Source organism: Marmota monax, unplaced genomic scaffold, assembly GCF_021218885.2.
Source record: "Marmota monax isolate L192 unplaced genomic scaffold, Marmota_monax_Labrador192_F-V1.1 WCK01_AAM20220418_F8-fsc00066, whole genome shotgun sequence".
Lineage (NCBI taxonomy): Eukaryota > Metazoa > Chordata > Mammalia > Rodentia > Sciuridae > Marmota > Marmota monax.
In genome coordinates, this window is record NW_026692805.1 from 4,321,812 (window position 1) to 4,342,462 (window position 20,651).

General features: G+C 42.0%; 1 long non-coding RNA gene across 1 annotated transcript in view; it reads left to right on the forward strand.

The window, feature by feature from the left end:
* The first annotated feature begins 5,904 nt into the window (after positions 1–5,904).
* The window catches only part of LOC131424319 (uncharacterized), a 65,670-nt gene continuing 50,923 nt past the window's right edge, over positions 5,905–20,651 (forward strand). Inside the window, exons 1-2 of the long non-coding RNA XR_009227103.1 lie at positions 5,905–6,230; positions 14,001–14,095. This is a non-coding gene — a long non-coding RNA (uncharacterized LOC131424319). The remainder of the gene's footprint in view (positions 6,231–14,000; positions 14,096–20,651) is intronic.

Here is a 20,651-nt window from a genome sequence, read left to right on the forward strand (position 1 = left end):
GTTTTCCAAATGCAATGAAGCGTTCCCTGGCCTCTGGGTTTCAAGATCAGCTTTGGTGTAGTTGCCATGCATTTTAGTGTATACCTACTTCCTGGGTGGTTCATCCAAGAAGCAAGCTTGAGCTCTTTTCTTATTAATCCGCTGATCATCAAAGATCTTGCATGTGGCCAACAGAGTGAGCTGAGAGGGTGATGCTGGCGTAGTGACAGTGAATGACACGGAGCTTTAGTGCAGATTGATTGTGACCCCTGGCCTCGTTGGGCATACTCTCAGATATGCCCTTCTCTGTGGGAGTCTCCATCCAGTTATGTGTATGAAACAGTTTGTGGAGGTGTGTTAGTGAGCTTCCTGTTACTCTTACAGAATACCTGAGATAATTAACTTGTAGAGAGAAAAGGTTTATTTTGGCTCATGACACTCTCTTCCTTTCACCTGCTCTCAAGACTCTTCCATTAATCAACCCTTGTGGGTCTGTGCCAGTTTTTCGACCATATTAATTACCAGTTTAAGTTCAAGCTGGAATTTTCTAGCTATTGTTTTGGACTTATCTTTTATTACTACATTTGAAAAGTCCACTATTGTTAATAGTGCATATATGATTATCCTTTAAAGATTCATGTGTTTCCCAAAAATGCCAAATCCTGATAATGTGGTTCATTATTGACACCTGTTAAAAACCAAGCTTCTTTCTTTTCCTTCCACATTTTTTTTATTGGTGCATTGTAGTTGTACATAATGAAGGGATTTGTTGTTACGTATTCATACATGCACACAATAAAAACTAACCTTCTTATATTTTAGATGAAGAGAGAGAGAGAGAGAGAGAGAGAGAGAGAGAGAGAGAGAGAGATAGATATGAAGTTATCAGTGTACAAACTGCAGAGTCAGGCAGGCTATATTTTTTGTTTCAATTTTTATCTTCTCCACTTCTTGCCTACCTCTTTAATATCAAGAAAATCCACAAGCAGATATGAATTCAGAGGGTTTCTAGTTATTAAATAAATTCAACAAATTATTGCTAGTTATTAAATAAATTCAACAAATGGTCTACAAATGGAAGTAAAAAAGTTTTTATACTGTTGCTTAAAAAATATAATTTTCTAATAACTTTTAAAGCTTTGTCACATGGTAAAAGTCTAAATATGACTTTGGGACATTTGGGCTATGATTTTTTTCAAAAGACCTACCCACTTATGTGTTATTAAGAATTTTAAAGGCCTTACACCACTCTTTGCTTGTTTGTACCCTTCAAATCTATAAGTAGAGTAGGATAAAATGAACAAACAAAAACAAACAAATCTTTGGAGGAAGTTAAAAATCTGACTTGGAAAATAAACAGAGGGATCTATAGTGTCTAAGCTATCTTAGACACTAAGATAAAGTTAGGAGACCAAAAGTCGAGGGCCAAAGTTTCTGACCTGATCCAAACTGCAAACTCTATTAGGGTCCCACTGGGATTGAAGTGGACATCAGGATTCACCACTCTAAGATCCACCATATCCAAAGCAAGGGGACACAGAACCACATGATGCAGCCTGCATGGTGCTTTTAAGAGGTGGTAGAACTTTTAAGAGGCAGGGCCTATTGGGCGGTCCTTAGGTCACTGGGGACATGCCCTTGAAGGGTATTGTGGGACCCCAGTCTTTTCCTCTTCCACTCTTTTGTTTCCTGGCCATGAGGTGAACAGTTTTACTTTGCTGCCTCTCCTGCCACTTGTGTGCTGCCTCACCACATGCCTGAAAGCAATGCGTCCATCTGATCATGCATTGGGACCTCCAGAACCATGAGCCTAAATAAACCTTTCTTCCCTATAAGTGAATTATCTCAGGTGTTTTGTCATGGTGACAGGAAGTTGACTCCACCTCCTGTTTCATACTCGGAACTAGAGACTCACACAGCAAAGAGGGAACTCTTTTGCGTTTGGAAAACTGACTGAAGCAAGGGGATGTAAAATTGGGGTAGACTCTACAACTTACTTTGTTTAAAAAAGAAAATAGTCAAAAATGACTTGCATTTAGCCTGACCTTCCCACCCCACCCAAGTCAGCAGATCCTGAGACAAAGGCTTGAGTGCAAATATTTACCAGGATGCATGAGCCAGCAAGTAGGAACAAGAGACAAGAAGGATGAAGCATAGAAGGATGGAAAACCAATACAAGGATGAGTTATGAAGTTGGCCACGCTCCTGGAGAATGGCTTCTGGCTCTTTCCTGGCTGTTTGAAGCCTTGTATGGAAGATGTTTCAGGATTGTCTGGAAGAAGAGAGAAAAGCCGTTATCCAGGAGCATATGCTTTATTGCTGGAAGGTTCACTTCTAAAACTTATGCCCCCAGATTTCTGGAATGGACAATGAGCAGGCCTCATAGGGCTCAGAGAAGTTCCAGGGGAAGATTTGGAAGCTCTAGAAGCCGTGGGAGGCATGGGCACCAGGCAAAGTGCTGGCAAGTTGCACCCATAGGAAGCTGCTGAGAGCCAGCATCAGTGGTTAGAATAAGGGACAGGAAATGCCCAGCGGCACTGAGATGGCACCCAAGAAGTGTCTGATGCACACACCAGGTGGAAAACTGGTTGTTGCTTTAGAATATTTAGATCATTAGAAAATTGCTGATCCATAAGTGGTAACCCCCTGTAAGAGTTAAATGAAATAAAAATAATTTTGCCAAGCACTCTCCTGGACATTACGAGTCTATCCGTGAGAATAGCTAACATTTGGGGAAAAAAAAGTTATTTGTTTCATGTGTCAAAGTAGGAATCAGATCTGCAAAAGATTTACTCCAAGCATCTAGTTTAGAAAACTCTGCCCAGGTTAATGTTACATGCAGAAAATGAAGAACTGAAGGAATAAAACTGTTCCTTCTTTACACTTGGGTAAAGAACCATTCCACAAATTTCAGGCCACCTCTGGCTTTCCGGAAACAGCTTCTTTCAGGTGTTGCAGTTTAATGTGAAGCTTTAAAACAATGTGAATGTTCACACTGAGCTCTAACATAGAGCTCCTGAAAATGCTGCTTCTCTGAGAATTCAGTACTGATGCTTTTGTGGTCAAAGTAAGCTGCAGCAAATGGGTAAGATCCTACGTACTCTTTCACTTACAGTAAAAGACCCTAAATAATAGGGTCCCTTGGATCATAGACCTGTTGTCTAAGGAGACAACCATGGGCTACAAAACCAGTCCCTGGGAAACTGATTATAGGCGGGTTTTGTTGCTGTTGTTTGTTTGTTTGTTTTAATCCTGGCATATAGCTGCTCCACTGCTCTCTGAGAATAAAGTACAATGAAATTCCACACTAACCTTAGAGGGAAGAACTCATTCAGGGCTATTAAAAGAATTGGAATCCTTCTCATTCGAAAAATCATGGTGAAGGTGCACAATGCTTTGATGGAGCTCGGAGGCTGCAAGCAGAGAAAAGCTAGGCCTTCAGTCTAGTCTTCTGTGAGCCCTCTCCATTAGTGCCAGCCTTAATGAGACAAATTAAAGCTTAGAGGTCAGATATTTAATGTTAATTAGTTAAAAATATTAGCATTAAAAATGTATACTTGTAATAATTCTCAGCAGATACAAGAGCTTTTTAAACATCTCAACACTGTTAAGTTAGATACTATTACCTCTATCACAGATAAAGCAACTGGAGCCTACAGAGAGGCAGCATTTTCTCTGAAGTCATAAAGCCAAGAAGTGATAGAGCTGGGTTCAAACTCGGGCAACTCTTTACCATCATTTCCCTTATTTGTGGCTTCTCTTTTTTTCAGTTTCAAATACCCATGGTTAGCTACAGTCTGGATATTTTAGATAGAAAATTCAAGAGTAAACAGTTCATAAGTTTTGGGTGACATTTATTATAGCATATTGTTACCATTGTTCTATGTTATTATGAATTATTGTTGTTACTCTCTCACTATGCCTAATTTATAAAGCAAACAGTGTGTAGGAAGAAACATGGTATAGGTTGAGTTTGGTACTATCTGAAGTTTCAAGCATCCACTGGGGATCTTGGAATGTGTTCTCTGTGGACAAGGGGAGACTACTATGCTATAAATGCCTCTTTACATCCTCCATCCGATCCTCCTACTGTTTAAAAAAAACAAAAACAAATTTGTCAAACAGCATAACAAAGAAATGAGAGGAAGGAGCCCACCTTCATTAGCCAACCTTGCTCAGCTGCTCCCTTCTAGCCCCTTCTCAGGGTCTCAGGAGAACTGGGAGAAATGGTGCAGCAAAGTTACCATTTAACTTAATCCCTTTCCTGGCTGCAAAATGTTATTAGAAACTCTTCAGACACAATCTGTGTTGGGACACTGTACAGTTCCCTGAGAAGCCTGCAGGCTCTGTGAAATCTATAACTTAAGAAACCTGTTTGTCAAGATATCTTTTTTTTTTTTTTTTTTTGAGGAGCATCAGACTCATGGCCATTCTGCAGAGGATAGTTTCTCAATCCCCAAGCTTTAATATATCAGACGATAATAAATTCTAAATCATATCCTTTTCCTTCCAGCTACTCCCCACTGGTATCTAGAGAGAGCAGTCACAATCTGGCCTCAAATAGAAAATGTATGGATGGGTTTCTCATTAACTAAAGAAAAGTCAGATTATTTTTCAGTTTGATTATTCATCCATGGAACAAATATTAGGGAACATGATGGGCTGGACCCTGTACTGGGTGTGGTGACTCTATCCATGAATAGAATGGTCAGTTTCTGCTTCCAGAAGCTTGCAGCTCATGGGGTTGATGAAGTTGACCCAACTGTATGTGGGGGTGAGCACTACGTCAGACAAGTATCAAAGAGCTACAGGGTCACTTACTAGGAGGACCTTATCTAGTCAGGGCACCAGAGAAGTACATTTCACTTGAGGCCTGAAAAATGGGCAAGAGGTAGAGTGAGGCTACATGGGTATGGATGTGGGAAGAGGGGAATCCCTGAAGAAAGACGAGTGTGGACAAAGGGCCCTTATGGTGAGCTTCTGCTCAGCCTCTTAGCTTCCACCCAATTCCTTCCTCCTAGCAGTTAGGTTTAAGATCCTCCTATTGTTTTCAATAGCACTTACTGATCCTCAGGGTCCTGATGGGCTATTGACTTGTACACTGCACCCACCACAAAGTGAAGAGTAAAGGCTGGAAGGCTCCTTTCCATGTATTCCTAGTCCAGTGCCTGATATCTGGCATGTAGGGGCTCTCAATAAAACATGAAAGGAAGAAAGGGAGGAAGGGAATGAGGAAGAAAGAACAAAGTAATTAATACTTGCTGTAGGCACAGTTTCTTTATCCCCAATTGTCTTGTTTTCCCTCACACAGAAAAAGAGAACAGTTGCACTCAGTGCTCACAAGGACTACCCCTCCCCCTTCGCACATTAATTTAGTCTCCAAACATTTGTGTTAGGTGCCGGAGACAGAAGGGTGACTAACAGGCGCTGTCTGTTTTCAAGGAGCTTATGACCCAGGGGTAGAAACTCCACAGAAGCATTATTCTTTCATCCTTTTGCCCAAATATGAAAAGGATGGATTCTGATGTCAACTGTCCAGGCAGGATTTAGTCTTTGGCCACAGAGGGCTATCTTTAAACTCCTGGCCCAGGGACAAGGTAGGAGGAAGGGCAGAGCTGGGTCTCTTGGTCTTGTAGCAATATATTCTGCTGGTTCACTTGTACTTTCGGCAAGAAAGAGCAAAGGAGCCTCTGACCCTACTCGCCCAGTCTGGCCTCCCAGGGCCAGCACAGCCTGCCCGTGTAAGATACAGATGCATGAATGCATGCGTCTGCACCATGCATCCCAGGCGCGATCCAGGACTGTTGTGCCCACTCTGCGCCCCTCCCGCCTCCGCCTCTCTCCAACACGACGTCACCCTGGTCACGTGAGTGACCAGACTCCACACCCCAACGCCCCCACCCCCAACCCCCTTCATCTCAGCAGCTTTCCCTGGGAACTAGGGAGCCCGGGGCGGGTGGCCGTCTGTTTGTCCCCCTCCCCGCCCCGTTGTCTCCTCCCCTGGAGCCCTAGGAGAGCTTCAAGCAAGGGGCTCTGGTGAAATTAGAACCAGTGTTCTAAATTAAGGGGAGCAGATGTCCCTGTTTTGCTCGGGAGGCCTGGGTGGCCTGCTGTTCAGACTGAAATCGTTGAGGCGCTGACCTTCCGGGGCTGCTGTCAATCTCCGCGTGCAGATGGCCAGCCTGAAGCCCTGCCTGCTCCTCTGCATTGGAAATGCGGCAGCCGGGAGATCCGGGCAGCTTGAGAGAAAGGTCTGCGTGCGGGGGTGGAGGAGGAGGCCGGGGGAGACAGAGGGCAAGAGAAAAAGGCCTGCTCCGTGCACAATGGAGCCCCCGTGGCGGCCCCTCGGAGGACAATGCAGTCCTCGGGGACTCTCGGTGGGCTGCGCCAGGCCTGCCGGCCCGCGCTCCAGCTGCCTCTTCAGAACAAGGCAGTGCAAATGTGCCCACTTGATTCTAAATCCTCTTAGGCGCTATCCGTGTGAACAAGGAGAGGGGTGGCCTTACAATCCTTAACAATCAGAGGCCTGGAGAGGCCTGGGAACCCCGATGCTAGGAAAATGCACCACGCATGCAAATGCAGTCAGTCATTTGGAGACTTCGTCTGGCCAAATTGCCAAAACTCCTTTTTGCCCGGTAGCCAGTGGATGAAGGAAACCAACCAACTCTGCAGTAAACACCCCTATTTGGCCCTTGCATGCCACATGGTGTCCGCAACATCTTAAGGGTGTTTCCCCTGCAAGAGACTTCCCATTAAATGTTCAGAACAGCCAGCTGAGCTGCACAGAGTCATTAGTCACCCAGGTATTTACACTGTTTTTCCTATTTCCTTTCTCTCTTGGCCTCTGTGGTCAGTGGTATAAAATTCCTGGGAACTCCCACCTAAATACCAGTTTCCTGTTTATGCTCTCTGTGGCTCTAATGTTTAGCTGTTAAAAGCAGTTGACCAAGGATATGAAACAATCAGCAGAGGTTCGCAGGTGAGCAGGAAAAAAGAAAATACAAAAAACTCCAAAATCAAATGGACAGGTCAAAGGTCCAAGTTCATTTTGAATCACTTATGTCAAAATCACAGGGGAGGGAGAAGGTAAAATTAAAATGTAACCTAATGCTTAAGATCTTGGTTCAGTTTCATTTGGCCCCGATGTCTACATGAGCCTATAAAATACGATAGGGTAAAGTATGACTGTTTTCATTTCTAGCAGTTAAACATCCCCCACCATGTGGCACAACATTCTTTTGTTATACAAGGTTGAAGTTCATACATTAATACAACCTGCATACGCCTGTGTGTGCCTTACACTGCTTCATGGCTATTCTTCCTTAAGTTCCTGCTATAAAACATTACATTTATATAGATATCTGAATTGTTGCCTTCCTGACCTGGAACAAATCCCTAAATGTCATTGCTCCCAGCACTTCTCTGGTACAGAATTTCCTGTGCAGCTCTCCAGGAGTAGAAAGCTGTTCTCTGATAGAATCCCTCTAGAGATGGGACCCTCCCTACCTTAGAAGATAGCATCATTCCTTGACCGTTTTATTTTTTAATTAAGGTTTTCTATATATAAAACAGGAATCTGTCTCCACTTATGGAGTCATGAAAAATAACTCTAATTTCTCTTCCACATGACATTACTCTTCAAATATTTGGAAACAGCTCCCATATCCCCACAGTGTCATCACCCATCTAACATCTGCAGATCCTTCAGCAATTTCTCTCATGGGTCTGATTCTCCTACACCACCCCTGAGTTATCTAGAGATGCCCCAGTTAGCTCAAGTCCCTTTGAAACTGAAGACAGTAATTCAGTTCATGCTACAACTCAGCTTTTTGGGTTGCAAAGGAGGAGCATGGCTTAAAATCAAAGGGGGAATTAGTTGGATTATGTTCAAGTTATTCAAACAGAGACAAATTTTGATTTTTCATATTAGCCCTTTTCTACTCTGAGTCAGGAATGGCTGATCCAGTTTTGAAGTCTAGGGAAAAAACAAACAGGAAAGCCCTACTGTGTGCTAGCCTTTCATGTTCTTGAATTTTATTGTCACAAAACTCCACTGAGTAGGTACTATTGTTATTCCCCTTTTGAAAGCTCAGATGTCAAATAATCCATCGAGGAAGATCACACAGCTGATAGGTAATAGAGTGAGGTCTCTGACCTGTTTTGTGCACTTTGTGTCATATATACAAAACCTCTGTCTTAAAGTCCCATGGCTAAAACTGAGGTCCTGAATTTGCTTTTCAGCATATTCTACAGCATACAACTTTTATTCAAGGCCAGTTTGCATATATCATATTTATGTAGCTACATGGACTTTTAAAATAAAAGTTAAGAACTTAAGAGAGGGGGAAAAAAGTTCTTTTTGGAAGCAAATAAAACAGAAATTCCCTGTTAAAGCCAAAAGTCATCCCAAACATGCTGTTATTCCAATGGCATTACTTACCAGCAAAGTGTTATATTACTCTTGAGTTTCCTGCCTCGGCTAAGGGTAGGCCAGGCCCATGATGCTACTTAAAATTTTCCATGTATTCCAGCTATATCACAAGCAATGCCACTGCCCCTTATTTGTGCCTCCTCTCCAGTTTGTCAGTTAGTCAAGGAGGGAAGAATATGTTTCACATGCACACACTGTCATTCTTTCCCAGTGTTGTTCAGCCTGCCAGAACAAAAGTAAAACCACAAAAAGAAGATTTAGATCATTCTCTTGATCACTCTGCTGCTATTTTACAGCTTTAGGAGGTTGGACATCAAACACTTGCAACTGTCATCTATACATTCCTTTTTAGAATAAAGAAGCATTGGCATGTTTCTCTTCTAAATTATTTTCTACCCCAAAATGTTGGAAACACTTTCTCTCCAGGAAAATATTCCACAAAAGGCATGTTGAAGTAGTGCAATTTGTTCTGAGAAAGGCTCTTACTCTCTATGATGAACTGTCATGCTCTGACATCCGGCCAGGTGAACTCTAGCCTAGCAAGGATGTTGCTTACACATTTAGTTATTTTCTAATTTTTTTGTTATGGTAAACAGTTCCAGAGAAACCTTCTCACTACCCAATCTAACGTACCCCCTAAAATCACTATCACATTGATCTATTTATTTTTCTACATGAGACTTATCCTAACCTAATGCTCCATTGCTCACACGTTTGTTTATGGTCTACCCTCCTTCTCTAGGTCATTACTAGTATATGAGATAAATAACTTCATCTTCTCTTGTTTATTATCTCGCATGCAGTATATCCTCAGGAAAGCTTTTTGAATTAACTAATGCATATTTGTGTGTGTGTGTGTGTGTGGATGTAAGCATGTGTATGTATGTGTACATACACATACGTGTATGTATGTGTAGTGTACACACACACACACTGTTCTTGTACTCTTATGGCCTTAAAATAAATCTTTGAAATAGTCAAATTCATAGAGACATAAAGTAGAGTGGTGGTTACCAGGGGTAAAGAACAGAGAGAAGTGGCAAGTTAGTGTTTAATGAGGACAGATTCAGTTGGCGAAGAGTAAAAAAGCTCTGGAGAAGGATGGATCATAATGATGGTTGTATAGTAATGTGATTCTATCTGGTGCCACGGAACCATACACTTAAAAATGTTAATTGTCTCTTAACATGTTAATTGTCTCATGTCTTGAACATATACAACTGAAGCTGTGTTAATTTTTTAAAAAAACGTGTCTGAGATAGAATTATGTAGGTACATATGTCAAAGTACTTTTAAATATGTCAAAGTACTTTTAAAGAAATAAAAAAGTAGAATAAAAACTATTTTACATATGCCTGTAAAATGATTACAATGGTCAATTTTATTGCAAAATTTAAAAATTTACCACAAGAACTATCAACAAGTTCTTCTTTCTTGGACTAAAGGTAAGCATGCACTTTAAATTTTGGCATGTATTCTGAAATGTCTCTGCAGAAGAGTTATGACAATTTTGCATTCCCAGTATCAGTGCATGACAATTCCTACTTTCCAACACTGTCAACACTAGGTTTTCTCCTTCTCTTTATTCTTTATATTTGATAGGCATGCGCACACACACACACACATACTTTATGTTTTATTTGGATTACTATATTGTTGAAGTGGAATGTCATTTTCTGTGTTTGGTATGTCTTCTTTTATAAACAACCTATACTTGATATTTCCCATTTTTATTGGTTTGTTTGTTTCTTTTTACTGACTTGTAGGAGCTCGGTATATGGTAAAGACATTAACTCTTGGTCCATCGTATCACTTTCAAATTTTTTTTTTTAGAGAATTGTGTAAGAGGAGTGGGGGCCAGAGCTGTAGGGCCAGCAGGGAGCTCTGTGGAGGACAGGACCACTGTGAACTGGAGGCTGAGAACCACAGACAACCCTGTGGTCTGCTTTTATTACTTTTAGATCATTATGCAGTGTCTACCCATTCACTAAATGAGTATTTATTGACTGTGTCTGCCACATGTTAGGAATCAGAGGTAGGACACACACACATAATTTTTAGGTTTGAGGAACTTACACTCGGATAGGTGAGACGGACAAACATCATAAAACAGATGCATAATGTGACTAGGCACAAGAAGGTGCTGAGCTGGAGACGAAGGAGCTGGTGAAGGGACCCACTTCAGACTCCATGTCAAGGACAGCCTTTTTGAATCCCTTATTTCAACTTCCAACATGAACTTTTTCTTTTCATAAAGATTTCCACCAGCTTTTCCTACATTTTCAAGTTTACTTGTGACAAAAAGAAAAAAAAAAAAAAACGCACTGTGGTAAGTTAGAGAAACTTGAAAAATAGAGCATCACTGCTCCCAGCCATATTTTTCTCTTCTTTTGCCCTTTGACACTTTTTACTTGATTGCTTTTAGGGCTGGATTAATTTTGTCTGGCCCGAGGCCCATGCTAATTTGCATGGCTATTCTATATACAGGTCAGAGCCACATAGACAGCAGGCCAGCCTGAATTCACAAGCCGATTCACATCCATCAAGTGGCTCAGAGCTCAATATACTCACTGCGGAAGAATGGAGGATAATGAAAAATCCTACCACGACCTGAACTCATGACTCACCAGGGTTGACCTGTGGTCAAATTTATGGGTAAACCACTCCATCATCCTTATGTTCTACTTGTCAAACACTTGCGGGATTCCATTTTGGGCTTTGGACATGTAATTATGGTTCCCATTGTTTCCAAAGCTAGAATTAAGCTTCAGATTATATAATTAATTGTGAGTTAGGTGGAGTACCTTCTTTTATTTTACACTCCCTGTGATGTTAATACAAATCCCGTTCCCTTCAGTCTTACCAAGTATTGCTGAGCCACACTCGTTGATAACGTGCACATCAGTGTTGTCATATTTAGCTCTTGTTCTGAATGAGTCAACCAAAGACTAGCTTGCACCTATAGTGAGAATCACTTATGAGAAAGTCTGTTCCTTCCTTGTATTTATTGACATAGTGCACAATTCTTTCAGTCGTACACATTCATTTTGCATGTTTATTAATAATTAATGCAATCAATACATAGACAGGAAGTGTTCATTAATTCATTTCATTCAATCCATCAATAGACAAATATTGACTTTAGGCCTATTATGTATTAAGACTGTATTGTGTATGAGGTAAAAGACATGCTCTCTGGCATTGAAAAATTACAGGACTTCAATGGTGACCATGTTGGGGCAGGGTGTGGCAGGTATTGATACCAGAATACTTGGGCAGCTTTCTAAAGTCACTGTTCCTGCCTACCCCACCCCAAACTGGTTTGAGGATCTGAATCCTCAGGTTCAAAATAAGGTTTGGGGTTATAGATCTTGAAAAACTTCCTGAGGAAATTCTGATTATGTCCTTGGGGTTTGAACCACTGGTCTGGGATCTTTTCAGAACTCTGTGGAATTCAGCTCCTTTCTGTTGGTTATCATGGGTGTCAGCCCCTTTTCAACCAAACCTGGCCAAGATAATCTGCTCATTTCTGAGGGGCTGTTGAGTCCTAAGGTCAGCCCTGCTCTGGCACCTATTCCCAAGTCAACTCTGGACAGTTGCAAGTCTGTGTAGCCCAGGAGCCCCTTGAGCCCCTGCATCAATGCTGAACTTACCTTGTTTCTTCCTTCGAAGTTGGTTCATGTCTTGAGATTGGCCTGCTTTCTGGTGTTGGTTCTGTAGCTCAACCTCATGCCCGTCTGATATCCTTTCCTTTTTTTTTAATACTTATTTTTTTTTAGGTGTAGATGGACACAACACAATGCCTTTATTTTTATGTGGTGCAACCTGGGTCACGCCCATGCTAGGCGAGCGCTCTACTGCTGAGCCACAATCCCAGCCCCCTGTTATCCCTTCTTAATCAAGTGGCGATCAGGTCATAGACGGCAGACCTTAGGCACCTGGGCCAAGTTCACTACTTTCCTATGTGCTGAGGCATTAGGAGTTGACTAAGAAACCAAAAGTAGCCCTTAGGGAAGTGTCAAATATAAAAGGAGGAGATAGGCAGAGGGCTTAGCTACCCACAGAAGATAAACAGAAGGGAGAACTCAGCACAGTGCCCCAGAGAAAGAGAATGAACTTTCTCTGTTGTCAGAGTGTTTCCATTGGAGAGTGGCAGGTGGGACAAGTTCTTGTCATCAAGTGCCCACAGGTGTGGTGGGGTGCAGGAAACAGTTAAAGGTATGACCATAAAGCCAGCCTCAGAAAAGGCAGGGCTCAGCCAGGTGCAATGGCATATACCTGTAATCCCAGCAACTCCAGAGGCTGTCAGAAACTTAGTGAGGCCCTAAATAACTTTGGGAGACCCTGTCTCAAAATAAAAAATAGAAAAGGGCTGGAGATGTACCTCAGTGGTTGAGCACCACTGGGTTCAATCCCTGGTACTAAAACTAAAAGAAAGGACAGGGCTCTTCCTACCACTGCCTCTCCAGCTTAGTCTCCAGTCAAGCTGCTTCCTTCCTCCTCCATTTTCTAATCCAGATCAATCCTGTCCAGGACGAAATGTGATTAAACTCTGGTGAGCTCTGCAGACACCCACAGGAACATCACCAAATACCATTTTTGAGCTACTGACAATAGTTTTGCCTCATGCAGAGAGCCCTTTGCCAGCTTGCGAATTCTGGTTTTTCTTCTAAATTTCCAATGTCAAATCAAATTATTTCAGGTGTGATATTCTGGTGAATATGACTGATATTGGTGACAAGTCAGAGAAGATATTTTCAGTATTTTACAATCATGTTTTAATTTTATATGGATAACATTTGGCCCACACAGCTCAGGCTTAGGTACTATAAGTCTCCTGAATTGAAAAATAGAGTCAATTCATAAAGTCCTACTGAAAGTAAATACAAATAAAACCAGGAATAAGAATTAGCTAGTTTTATGTTTTGTTTTGTTTTTTTCGGGCTATTTGCTTCTTCTTGACTTTGAATTGTAAACATCTTTTTGTTCCATTTTATTTGTTCATGCATGCATTTCAGTTTTACCAAGTACTTATTATGTGATATTACTTGCAATACTTCACGAGCTGGCCCCAAATCAGGCCTTGAGCCTCATCCCCGTATATATCCACCTCATATCCACCTCACATGCCTACTTTCTGGCATATCTTCAAAAGAGAGATGACTAAGTTAAGGTCCCTGGCTCTCAACTTTTGGGGAGGTAAAGGCTATGGGGTAACCTGACACAGATTATGAAGAACAAAGAGCAGGTAAGTGAAAAGATTCTTGTGAAAGCAACAGGTACAAAAACCTGGAGTCAAGTGAGTGGGGTGCTTTGGAGAGGGTGTGATGGGAGAGCAGACTGAAGAGGCAGCTTTCTGCCCAGGCCTGGCCGGAGTGCTCTGTGATTGGCTGGTAGAGGTTGGGGTTACTGAATGTGACATTCCTGCTCTGCTACCTCTTTGGTGTGTCTGGATCCCCAGGTCACGTGCTCAGCCACCTTCCTTGGCTTGCTGCTAAGGTGGAAAGGAGATCACAGACCTTCTTGTGGGGGGTGAAAAAGGAGTTGTCAAAGGCTGCTGATTTCTCCTCTTTTGACTTCTGTGCAACAGACTTAGCACCGGTGTCGTCCCTGGCTTGGACCAGACTCACTGGAAACTTCTATCTGAGCCCTCAGGAGAGGTCTGCAGCGCCAGTCTAAAAATAGGTAAGCAAAGAAGCACAGACTCAAGGATAAATGCTCTTACCAGGCCCCAGGAAAGCCAGCTGTATCAAGTTCAGGCTTCCTCCCGGCCAAGCCACAGGGTCGTGAGAGACTTCCCATCTTGGCTTCTTGAGCTGGGAAAGAAGAGGAGGAAGTGGAGAGGCAGGATGTGGTGGAGGGGCTGTGTGCTTCAGGGCCGAGAGGCTCAGAGCAAAAATCCTCCTAAGTATTTTGTGAACCATGCTAACCAGTTAAACACACACACACACACACACACACACACAGAGCCCCAAACAACCCTTTGCTTTAGTTTCCTTCAGTGGCACCTAGGATTTGGGATAGTTCTCATAGTGGGTGGCCAGCCACTTTGGACTCAGGATTTCCAAGCATGGACAGTCATCCACAAGACCCTGAAACACACACATACATACACTATATATATGTATATACTCTGTTAAAGCTACATGAGCTCCAGGTTTATGTTCATGAATCATCAGACAACACCCAGAACCACAACTTTTCATCATGATTTGCAAGCATCCTGGTCAAGCTGGGGTGCATGATTATCATGAGTCCTCTTTCTTTTTCTTTTTTTTTTTAATACCAGGGATTGAACCCAGGGGCACTTAACCCCTGAACCACATTCCCAGCCCTTTTTGTATTATTTTGAGACAGAGTCTTGCCAAGTTGCTTAGGGCCTCACTAAATTGCTGAGACTGACTTTGAATTTGCAATCCTCCTGCCTCAGCCTCCTGAGAACTGGGATTATAGATGTGTGCCACTGTACCTGGCAATATGAGTCCTTTTACTAACCCTTCTGTGCCAGTATCTCTTCCTTCTGTCCTTCCAACTGTTTGTACAATCCACTGCAAGTTGGGATAGTTTCATTTCAGGGCCAAAGTGGTTGGAATTACAATAACTTTCAATCCTGATTTGACTGGTTCTAGAAAAGAAAGGGTACTTACTCATCGTTTCATACCTCTTTCCAGAAAAAAAATAAATTAAATTTTAAAAACACCACTCCTAGGAGATGTGACAACACAGTCACATCTAAATCGCCAGGGAACAGCTTGGGGATCTTCCATTAACTGGATGGATGAGCCATTTTCCCAGTGACTTCAATGTGAGCAGCTTTGAGCACATTTCTCATGAGTTATACTAAGGGGGACTAGTGTTTTAGAGTTTGACAAAGATACTTACCAGAATATTTAATGCAGCTATCATCAACATTTAGAGACTCATACATTTAGAAATATTGAAATGCTCTACCCTTTTAAATCCTCATGTAACTTAGAGCCAAAGATCTTCTCAAATATGTTGTCCTCTTACTCTTTCCTGACCCTGAAAAGAACTGGTCTTTAAATAAGTTTTACTTTATGGTTGTAAGATAGGATTGATGGAAAAAGATGGGAGAAAGAATTTTATTTCTGAGTGACTACTGAATTCCAGGTCAAGGATGGCCCTGGAGAAGTAGAATTTTAACGCAGGCAGGGCAACTTTATCAAATTAGCATAGGAAGCATAGAGGTAAGATGCATAGAGAAGTTCATTGAATTAGACAAGGGGGGGATGAAGGGAAGGGGTAGGGAATGGGAATAGAAAAGACAGTAGGATGAATCGGACTTAATTTTCCTATGTTCATATATGAATACACAACAGTGAACTCCACATAAGGTACAACCACAAGACTGGGAACCTGATTAGAATAAGTCATATTCTACATGTATAATATGTCAAAATATACTGTCATGTATATCTAAAAAGAACAAAAAGAAAGAAAGAATAAAACTAGCCTGGTCACACTGCTCAGGGTCATATGCTAATGTGACTTTGGGAAAATTAATCTCCTCATGGCTCAGTTTCTTCTTTAAAATGGGGAAACTGAATGACTACCTCAGGGGTTTATGTGCATTTAAATGAGCTAACATGCAAGCATTTAGTACAATGTTGGGCATAGGTTAATTGCTCAATAAATGCTTGCTCCTTCTCCTCCTATTGTTATTATCTTTTACAACCAATAGATCTGAAAACACCTTACATTAATTAAACACCTAAATTCATTTAGAAAGATTGACCTATTATTCATCTACTACGTGAAGCAAACATCTCAGTTCGTCTGGAGAGATCACATGACATTGTAACAGTGACTTCTTTTGATGTTTATTTTTGAGGAAAAGTCACAAAGTGTGTTCCATATGACCAACTAATAGTTTGCCTTGTGGGGGGCATAGCAACATGTTCCTAGGAGAATATGTGCCCTCACAGAGTCATGGACCCCTCAAGGAAACAACTCGAGTCCCAGAAGGTAGTTAACTTGTCATTTGGATCAAGCTATGACTTGATCTTTCTTCCTTGTATTTCAAAGAGACTTTTTTCAGCTATTCAATTTAGCTCTAAGGACCTGAAGTGTTATGGAATAAATTTGCTCATGGTGATGGATGGGCATTTTGACAACTCAAAGCTTCACTTCTAAAGCACTTTATATTATTTTTTTATTACCACTGGATATCAACAAACAGTGAAATAGCACAGGACACCAACCAGTGAGATGCATATTCCTTTCAGTTTTGCAGAGAGATTAGGTGGCCTGTTTAAACTGCCCAGCAAACTGGTGGCAGACAAATTGAGATGCCATCAGGCCACACTCTTCGACTCAGAGGAAAATGAAGGAGCCAGCCATCTTTTCTGCAGATGTATTTAATTAGAAACAGAAGATGTCAGGACTTTTGAATCCTCTGAGAAAAACAATGAAACTTTACTAGCTCAATTAAAAAATCTCTTGTCTCCAGAAGTCTGTGTGATGGAACTTCTGGAGAGCAAACTGAGAGGTAAATATTTGTGACGTGACTGTCCTGCAGTAGTGGTTGCCAAGAGAAAGAGTCATAGGGGACCCTGAAATAGCTGTGAGAGGAGTAGGGGTGAGTGTCGGCTTCCCTTTTCTCAGCCTTCTCTGAAGGACAGTCACTGTCATTTTGCATCGTCCCCCTGAGGAGGAAATTGTACCACACATTTTTTCCAATCCAGATGCAAAAACCAAAGACTTGAATCCAAATGTCCTCAGTCAAGTGAAAACATCCTGAGACCTCAGAAATGCTCACTCACCAAAGACCGTTTTCCTGACTTGTAATTTGGTCAGTTATCACTGGTTTTAGAAAGGTTCCGGGTGGTCCAGTGTCCTCTGGGAACTCTGTAGGTTTCATGGTTTCAGTTTCCGGAGTTTTCTGCTTGCCTAGGAATTCCAGGGAAACTGAACTTGCTGAGGAAGTGAGTGCCAGCAATTCATTTGCAGAAGGAAAGGAAAACCTAATTAGGTTTCCTCCCCCTTTCTTAAAACCAGGAGTTGGCCTGAGCTAGCCTGCATGGAGGTGGACACTTTTACATTTTGATCCCTAAAAACATACTTGCCTAAGAAAGATTCTCAACTTAAATTTTCAAAACATTTTATAATAATTTTTACTTTTTTTTTATGAGTGCCATTAAATCTCCTTCTTTCAGGTGTCAGAACTGTTAAGCCTCATGCAGCTCCATCCCTAAGGGCCTAAGTTGGATATTATTTGGGTGCTGTGAGTATCTGATTCCTGAATACTTTAATGCATTCCTCTAATTTGAAGTATGCAAACTAGGTTTTCTTCCTTCACAACCATCCCGTACAATTTGGTTGAAGAGCTGAACACATTTCACACCAAGAGGATCGAGACCATCCAGAGGGGATAGAAATTGCTCAAATGAACAATTTGCATTCACTGTCCTCCTAGGGGAGCGGGGAATAAATGTAGGAGCATCTGCTGTGAAAGTTAAGGAACAATCTTCAATTTCTCCAACTGTCTCAGTCCTTATTTTGTACAGTACAGCACTAACTGAAGGCAACGTGGGGGTCTTTAATGTGCACAGAGATCCTGATGCATAGTAAATGGTCCAAGGCAGCCCCGTGGAGCCTGAGGATGTGGAAATGAAAAACAGGTTGGTTGCCTAGTAGAACAAGACAGTAATGGGTCCCTCTGACAATGGAACTGACTGAGAAATGTCAACAATGATACTTGAACAGCCCAAGGCCATCTCCCAACCAGGGGAGGCCATAATTGTGCCCTCTGTGATGATGATAAACAGAGAAAGTACATCCTGGCTCTTTAAATGAGCAAGAATCTTTTCACATATTTCCAGCCTGACTAAACATTTCTCCTTCTAAAGGTGTATGCATTCATTGCAACTAACCAAGTTTGAGATGTCAAACCAGTTTGAGATGCCAAGTGGAGAGACACCTCTCCAGGTCATAAAGATTAAATCTTCACTCTTTGTTCTGGGGGGAGTCTAGGGAGCCTGTGAGGGAATCTCCACCTCAGAACTGCATAGTGATTGTGGGTAGATCAGGACAACACCAGATCCAAGCTCTGTATTCAATTAGGGAAGGCATTTCAGCAAATGCCAGTCCGTGAGTTGGTTTTCTTCTTTGTCTTTAGAATTCCTTTTTCTAATTTCATTATGACCCTAAGCTTGGCATCAAGACCAATTAGAAGAAAATAAAGCTCATGTCTAGGAGTATGTGGGGATGAACAGAGAAAACTGTCACTTGGAGAATGACAGTTGAGCTATCACATAGAAATGATTCTCCAAAGTCGAAACTTCTTGGAGCTTATCTACAGGATGCCTTGACCTTCCAGGGCAGCTGACACAACTGCTTTAAAGTTTTTCAGCTCTGACCTGGACTTGTTTCTTCTTTTCTCTTCAACCGAGCCACTACCCGAGTGCCGTTTGGTTCTATTAGATGAAGATCTTAGAAGCAAGCTCTGGGGTCAGACCTGTCATTCAGTCCCACTTCCTTGTACCTCAGATGGAAGAATTCTGTGCCAAGATCTTATCTTTGCTGATCTTGGCACATTCTGACATCCTGCATGTATGGGCCCCAGACAAGCCCCAACTGTGGCCAGCTGGACGAATGTCACCAGGGAAAATCTCTCATCACAGCAGGTCACTTCCTTTCTCAGGCTACAGCCCCCAGGCTGGGTCAGCTGGGGCTAGGGAAAATAGGCCAACATAGAACTGGCTGGAGAAGGAAATCATGCAGAGTTTATTTTGAGGTGTCTGTGATCTACAATGAGATTGATACCTCATGTCTGCTGAGAGAGACTTCGGAAATATCTCTATTCCCCTTCTATTTCTGAGGGTCACGTGCTGTGCTCCAAATCATATAATTCACCAAAATTAGCAATGATGAACTAGCTTTTCACATACAATTCTCTTTTCTAAGAATCAGCGTATTTCTATTTTGTGTCTCCAAATATTGCCAATTACGTGTGCCCAGGGTGTGTATATAGCAGGGCCAAACTTGGGGTGCCATCTGCATGCAGAGATGTTCCTCATATGTCCTTCTCCACCAGTTTGCTGCCTGAAATCCTTAAACGGGAAACAAAATCTTTAATTATACCATCTGATATAAGGACTGTATGCCAATGCGAAGGGAGAAAATGCTGGCTGAAAATTTCCCACTAAATGTTTAATGAATCCTGCAGATTCGTGCTTGAGGCTAAGCTTTTTAGGCAGTTGGTGATGGGAACAGGGAAGGGTGGTCAAGAGCATGAGGTTGTGGTGTTCCTGCAGTGGATGACGAGGTCTGGAAGTGTGTGAAGAGACATGCAGCGAAAATGAAGACAACGTCACCCACTCCACAACTCTCCCAATCTAGCCTTGGTGATTCTCCTGTCCTGTGTGCCAGGACTCCAGTAGAGGGAGGCTGCCTTTCTTTTCCTAGACAATGCTTACAGACATTTACCCCTTTGGGCTTCCATTAGTATCAAGGCCCACAGCATACAGCTGGGTTTATGCTCAATTTCCCCTGAACTGGGCTGGCCCATCCCTAGCAGAGCCAAGCATGGCTGACTTGGCTGTGAGGTCCAGTTCTCATTCCCCTGGGGAGAGGCAGAGTGACTTGGTCCTGGGGTTTCCAATCTTTTGCTCGTGATGCACATTCGAGGGTAGGCACCTCGAAGCCTATGAACAACCCGGGTCTCCAAATGGCGAGGACTGATGCAGAGCACATGGTGTGTAAATACAGTGGCAGTTTGAAATGACCAGGGGTGCTCTTGGTCTGGACTTCGTGGAACCTGGTTAAAGACTCTAGACATCAGCTGACTGACCCTTCATCATGACAAAATTAGAAGAGTTGTCTGAATGTCCTGGGATCGCCAGTCATATTATTGTGTGCATCATTATCATGAGCAATATTTGGTTTCACTATCAATATTTGTTTCGCCACAATTTGTCATTTTATTCCTTTAAAAATTTGACAAGTCATATTCATATTTCTGGTTAGAGTTCAAGTGACTTTTAATTCTCTTGCTGTTCCATCTTTTAAAAAGAATTATGTAATGGATGAAAAGAAAATGGAAAGATTACTTGCTTGACTGGAACCATGTTTGAAACAACTCAGAATAGATTTCCTAACATTTCCTGATTGATTGCCTGGGAAATAAATAACCCCAAATGGTAGCATTATATTTATATTTCTGAGTCAGGAATATTTCCCTTATTGCTCTGCCTCTGAAATAGATTCCCAAGAAAGTGCA